This window comes from Oryctolagus cuniculus, chromosome 12, assembly GCF_964237555.1.
Source record: "Oryctolagus cuniculus chromosome 12, mOryCun1.1, whole genome shotgun sequence".
Lineage (NCBI taxonomy): Eukaryota > Metazoa > Chordata > Mammalia > Lagomorpha > Leporidae > Oryctolagus > Oryctolagus cuniculus.
The window spans coordinates 42,048,051-42,054,854 of record NC_091443.1 but is presented as its reverse complement, the minus strand read 5'-3'; the positions used below and the strand labels follow the sequence as shown (position 1 = coordinate 42,054,854).

Genomic DNA, 6,804 nt, shown 5'->3' with positions numbered 1-6,804 from the left:
GAGGGAAATCTACTTTCTGGGTAATTAAAGTGTTTCTATCTGATAAGGAGCTGAGTGTAACAGTTTCTGGGTCTTATGATAATCTGGTTTGTCTTATTTTAATGATGAGAAAAGGATGTAAAATGAACTGGCTGCTGAAATGGTGAGAAGCCGCATGGGAGAAAAGTCTCAAAATTGATACCCAAGAGGCAGAATTTATGGTTTTTGCAAGTGGTTTCCCTGGCCAATACCCTTTCCAGGTTTTTTTTTCTTTTCTTTTCTTTTCTTTTCTTTTTTTTTTTTTTTATCACTAAATGCTTAACTTTCAAATACAAGGTATTTGTCAACATTATCAGAAACACCGGACTGAAGGCAAATGTTCTAACATATTTGTTTTCTTACAATTAAAGCTGAGCTGACATGTTGAAAAGTTGGTCTTCAAAGCTCTTCAGAGGCTGCTAAATTTTTGTCAATAATTAGCCTTCACTTCACTTTCCAGACAAGGAAGTCAGATTTTTTTTTTCCTCCTCACATTTGCCAAGTAAGGATTTTCACTTTGAAATTTCCTGATCCTGGTGTTTGCATGTAAGCATTTCAAACAGAATCCTCGCCTTCAGCCACCATGTGTAGTATTGCATTTATGCATTCAACTTCTTACTCAAGTGATGCTATTTTTTTCTGCCTCAGCCTGACAGCCACTAATAATAACACATGAGGACAGTCAGACAAAATGAAGACAAATGCTGCTTGTCGCAGCAGAATCATAATGTCTTCAGACTCAGTAAAGACAGTCTAACTGTATGTGGATGCTCTTTATAGCTTATTTAGACCTGTGGTTTTTCCCTGTGGTTTTTTTTTTTTTTTTTTTTTTTAAGCACAAACATTGTGCAGAAATACATTAAGGCAACATATGGGCCTGTTAGTTAGCCAAAACAATGTGGAACCATGGAGAATAGAGATTGCAAAGCACAGATGGATACTGTAAAAAATTCATGAGTGGCATAACAGATCTAAAAGGTAAATTTTAGTCAAAATTCAAGTGGAAAGCCTGGGAAATACTTAAGAATTTGGCTTTATGAGGTTTTTCAAATCACACAAGATGAAACATTGTGAATATTCCACAGATTTGTTTATGCCATAATGTGAAAATCAGAGCTCATCATTCAAGAATAATTATGTCTATATAGATTCATGCCATCAGAAGTAGATTGCTGATAAACAATAGCGCTTTGCTTCTATTTGATGTAAACGCCGCAGTATTAAATATCCATATTATTTCCAGCTCAATATTAGAAAGTGTCAGTCATTGTGACAAGCCAGGCAAGAGCAGTTCATTGAGCCGTCCTCTGTGTAGCCAAGTGCTGTCGAATAACCAGGTTTTCATGCTGTATTACTTTGTTGTTAAAATTGAATTCTAAGCAGTAAATTGGCAAATCATTTCCCTCTCTTTTGCATTTGGTTCTTTCAACCAAACCCAAAGCCTCAAGGCGACACTGGGTACCTAAGTGAACATAATCAAAACACACCTTGAATTTTGCAGAGCCCTTGTTTTTAGAAGTTGTCATCGCTGTAGCTCATCATTGCTGTCTTGTCTTAGGGGGGAAAAAAAACACAACAGTTATGCCTCAAGTCTTTGAGACCAGTCAAATAAAGGTGAGCCTTGGATCTTCATTATCTAGAACTAGTCTCATTCCAAAAACTTCATTCAGAATGATTCATGTCCAAAGATTACCTAGTGAAATAATTTGGTTCTAAAATTTCCCATGGAATGGGGTAGGGAAGAAGGCAGAAAGAGAAGGAAATTGTCCTATATGTCTAGTTTCTAATTACCTTGAACATAGCAGATAAATGAAAGCAACTTTCTAAGAGACTGTGAAGTTCTAACCGTAGAAGTAATTCCCACTTTGAAGTGTTGTGATTTTTCACTTGAGAATGATGCCATCTGACATGCAGCTATGTTTTCTCATTTTGTTGCTAGAAAGACAAAACATGGAAAGCAATTCTCTGTAAGAAGGTTTAGGTGATGTTCAAAGTGAGTTGCTAGATACCTTAAAATCTTTTTATTTTTTTTTATTTTTTTTTATTTGACAGAGTTATAGACAGTGAGACAGAGAGAAAGGTCTTCCTTCCATTGGTTCACTCCCCAAATGGCCGCCACAAGCGGCACTGCGCCGATCTGAAGCCAGGAGCCAGGTACTTCCTCCAGGTCTCCCATGCGGGTGCAGGGCCCAAGGACCTGGGCCATCCTCCACTGCCCTCCTGGGCCACAGCAGAGAGCCGGACTGGAAGAGGAGCAACCGGGACTAGAACCCAGCACCCCAACCAGGACTAGAACCCAGGGTGCCAATGCCACAGGTGGAGGATTAGCCTAGTGAGCCGTGGTACCGGCCAATACTTTAAAATCTTAAGCACTAGGTAGAGAAGTTGTACTGACCTGGATTTTTTTTTCCTAATTAATGAGACTGTGAATGCAGGAATTTGTAGAGGACTTCATTATACATTAGAAATCATCATGTGGTACTCAGAAGAAAGATGACGAGATTGAAAGTAGAGACTGTGGACAGAAAGGAAATGAGATCACTTCTTGAATTGGGGTAGTTTTCAATTTTTAAATTGTTCCTTCTCTAGATAACATAAAACAGAGGGAGGGTTTGTAGTTGGCTTTTCATTCTTGGCACTAACGCCACTGTTGGGACCTTGGAACAGCAAATTGAACTTTCTGATAGTTGTCCTAATAGCTCTTTCAGGAGGTTTTGGGTATCCTCCGTGAATTAAAGTTTGCATTAGTGAACCCACTGAGCAGCGGCCAAGACTAATTCCCAACTCTGTATGACATTTCACACATTGTCAGTTCTCAGTAAGTGTTATACGATAACATTTTGAGATCCTCATCTGAGAGTTGATGGGGAAATATCAAATAGTATATATGAGCTTTGCCAATGAAGTTGAGCCCAATTCAAAAGTGTGTTGTAGAGAATAGGTAAAGATGACAGTGTTTTGTCCCCTTTAAATAAAAGATAGATTCACTCCTAATATTTAACAGTGAGGTCTGACAAAGACAACCAACAAGGACGGAGGTGGGGTCCGGGGGAGGGAGGGAGGGAGGGAGAAAAAGGAATAGGAATAGGAATAAAGTAGGAGTTATAAAGGGAGAAAATAGAACTATGTTACTTCCTTGCTGTGTATACCTCCTGTTCGTATGGAACTGCCTAGAAGGACATGGCAAATATCAGATATATTAGAAATGTATATACGTATTTGTGTATATATATCACATACCTTCGTCGACACAGCATGGCTGTGTATGTTTTTATACGTGTAAATTCTCTTAAAATGTAAGCTTCACTGCCATACCTATCCCCAGTACCTTGAGGAATACCTGCAGAGTAGACACTCAATATGTACTTGTTGAATGAATGAATTTCTTAAGAATGTAATTTCCCATATGTTCCCATTTCTGTCTAAGAAATTGCAGATATATTGGCTTCTCTTTAAAAGCGCTAGTTTGCTTACTACTTGGCAACAAGGATTGCTGCAAAAGGAGCACATTGTAGCTTAGGGGTGTGCCATCTGGGCCAGGGGAAGAGAAATGGAAGGGGGTGCCTTTTAAATAAGTAGAATGGATTCATCTTCCTTCCTCTGATGGACAGTCCCAAACCAGTCAGGTCATTTGTTTTATTCATTGTAAAATATATGCTGTAGTGGAGGAACTAACCAACAATGAACATATTTGACAGAGATTTACTTACTATTATTATAAAACCACTAAAAGTAGTTCATGGCAATCCTGCTTTGCTGTGTTTAGGTGAAAAGCAAGACCACTGGACATTGAAAAACAGGTCAAGGACAATTTTTTGGGCCAGTTGGGTTGTCTGAAGAAGTCAGGGACTAAAATTTCAGAACCAGGTAACCAGAGTTCTAAGAAGGGTGTAAACAGCTTATTGATGGCCAAGACTTTGAATCGATTCTCCATGCTGACCATAGCTTTTTTCTTATTTATGAAACTCAGATTATTTAATTTTACTTAATTCATGGACCATGACTAGGTCCATTCCAGGAAGATAAAAGATGTGATGGGTTGCATGTAACATTGCCTTCTAATTCAACAATTTACCCAAAAATACCTTGCTGAAATTCACAAGAAACAGAATGTACATTCTTATACTGATCCCACCTTGATCCACATCAGAGTAGATAATCTGAATATTAATATTCACTTTATTCATTGTCTCTGGCAAGAAAACATGTGTATGGGGGCTGGCGCTGTGGTGTTGTGGGCTAAGCCTCCACCTGCAAATCCAGCATCCCATATGGGTGCTGGTTCCTGTCCCAGCTGCTCCTCTTGCAATCCAACTCTGCTATGACCTGGTAGTAGAAGTAGAAGCAGTAGAAGATGGCCCAAGTGCTTGGGCCCCTTTGCCTTCATGGGAGACCCAGAAGAAGCTCCTGACTCCTGCCTTTGGATTGGCCCAGCTCCAGTCATTGAGGGCGTTTGGAGAATGAACCAGCATATGAAAGACCTTTCTCTCTGTCTCTCCCTCTCTCTGTCTGTATTTTTACCTCTCAATGAAATAAATAAAATCTTTAGGAAAAAAAAAAAAAACAACAAACATGTGTACATGTGTGTGTATGTGTAGTGTATTTATATGAATGTGTATATATATATATATTTGTTTTTAAGGAAATATTTAAAAAGAAGTAAATGCACTTTAATTCAACAAACATATTTTGAGCTTTTATTCCTTGCCAGATATTGAGAGATTCACTGGAAGTAAGTAAAGGCTCTCACATACCATTTAGTAAATAGGGGGAAAGCAGACTTTTGAAAATTAATTACTGATGTGATGAGTGTTAAGAGCACTGTGGAAGTTTACAGCAAAGTTAATTAACACAGGTCAAAAACAATCAAGGGAGCAGGCTTTTTGGCTCAGCAGGTTAAGCTGTCGCTCAGAATGCCAGTATCCCATGTCAGAGTGCCTGAGATCCAGTCCCAGCTGCTCTGTTTCTGATTCAACTTCCTGCTCATGTACCAGGGGGAACACCAGCTGATGGCCTAGTACTTGGTCCCCGGAACCCACGTGGGAGACCCTGATACTTCCTAGCTCCTGGCTCTACCCTGACTCAGCTATTGTAGGCATTTGAAGAGTAAACCAGTGGAAGGGTTTCATATATCTATCTCTCCATCTCTTTCTCTCTCTCTGTGACTCTGCCTTTTAATGAACAAATCGTTTAATGACAGGTTTAAGAAAGTTGTAATACAAAGGGTTTTCAAAAACTTCATGGAAAATGTGTATATATGCATGGATTTCAAAAAATTGTGCCCAAAAATAATCTTATTTTTTATTTAAGGAATATAAACTTCATGTATTTAATTTATACAAATTTGTGAACGTGTGATTCTCCCCTCCACACACCTCCCTTCCACGCATACTCTCATCCTTCTTCCTCCTCCCTCTCCCTTTTCCATTCTTTTTTACAAAGATCTGTTTTTAGTTAATTTTGTACTCATAAGATTAACCCTACACTAAGTGGAGAGTTCACTGAATAGTATGAAGAAACAAGAACAAAAACAAGAATGTTGTTCATCAACAATCAAGACTAGGACTGTTCAAATTCATTGCATCTCAAGGTGTACCTTTTAGATACTCTATTAGTTACCACAGATCAGAGAGACCATATGGTATTTGTCTTTTTATGACTGGTTTATTTCACTAAGTATAATGGTTTTCAGTTGTATTTATTTTGTTGCAAATGACTAGATTTCTTCCCTCCCCTCCCCTCCCCTCCCCTCCCCTTCCTTTTCACAGGCAGAGTTAGATAGTGAGAGAGAGAGAGAGAGAGAGAGAGAGAGAGAGAGAAAGGTCTTCCTTTTTCTGTTGGTTCACCCCCCAAGTGGCCACTACGGCCAACGTGCTACGCCGATCCGAAGCCAGGAGCCAGGTGCTTCCTCCTGGTCTCCATGCAGGTGCAGGGCCCAAGGACCTGGGCCATCCTCCACTGCACTCCCGGGCCACAGCAGAGAGCTGGACTGGAAGAGGAGCAACCGGACAGAAGCGCCCCAACCAAAACTAGAACCCCAGGGTTCCAGCACCGCAGGCAGAGGATTAGCCTAGTGAGCTGCGGCACCAGCCTAGATTTCATATTTTATGGCTCTGTAGTATTCTAGAGTATATATACTATAATTTCTTTATCCGATCTTCAGTTAATAGACTTCAGGGTTGATTCCATATCTTAGCTATTATAAATTGAGCTGAAATGAACATGGGAATACAGATCACTCTTTGATATGCTGATTTCATTTCTTTTGGATAAATTTCCAGGAGTGGGATGGCTGGGTATTATGGTAGGTCTATATTCAACTTTATGAGATATCTCCATACTGTCTTCCACAGTGGATGTATGTACCAGTTTACATTCCCACCAGCAGTGGATTAGGGTACTCTTTTTCCCACACCCTCACTGGCATTTATTGTTTGTTGATTTCTGTATGAAAACCATTCTAACAGGGTTGAAGTGAAACTTCATTGTTTTTTTTTTTACATTTTTTTCTTTTTTATGCTTTTATTTTTATTTTTTAGAAAACTTTTATTTAATAAATATAAATTTCAAAAGTACAACTTTTGTATTATAGCGGGTTTTCCCCCCATAACCACCCTCCCACCTGCAAACCATCCCATTTCCAATCCCTCATTGTAGTCTTGATTTGCATTTCCCTGATGGCTAGTGATCCTGAGCATTTTTTCATGTGTCAGTTGGCCATTTGAATTCCCTCTCTTGAAAAAAATGTCTGTTAAGGTACATTGCCCATTTCTTAACTGGGTTGTT

General features: G+C 39.2%; 1 protein-coding gene across 10 annotated transcripts in view; it reads left to right on the top strand.

Annotated features, from left to right (window-relative positions):
- NPAS3 (neuronal PAS domain protein 3) overlaps window positions 1–6,804 on the top strand; it is a 927,347-nt gene that overhangs the window by 518,068 nt on the left and 402,475 nt on the right. The window lies entirely within an intron of this gene.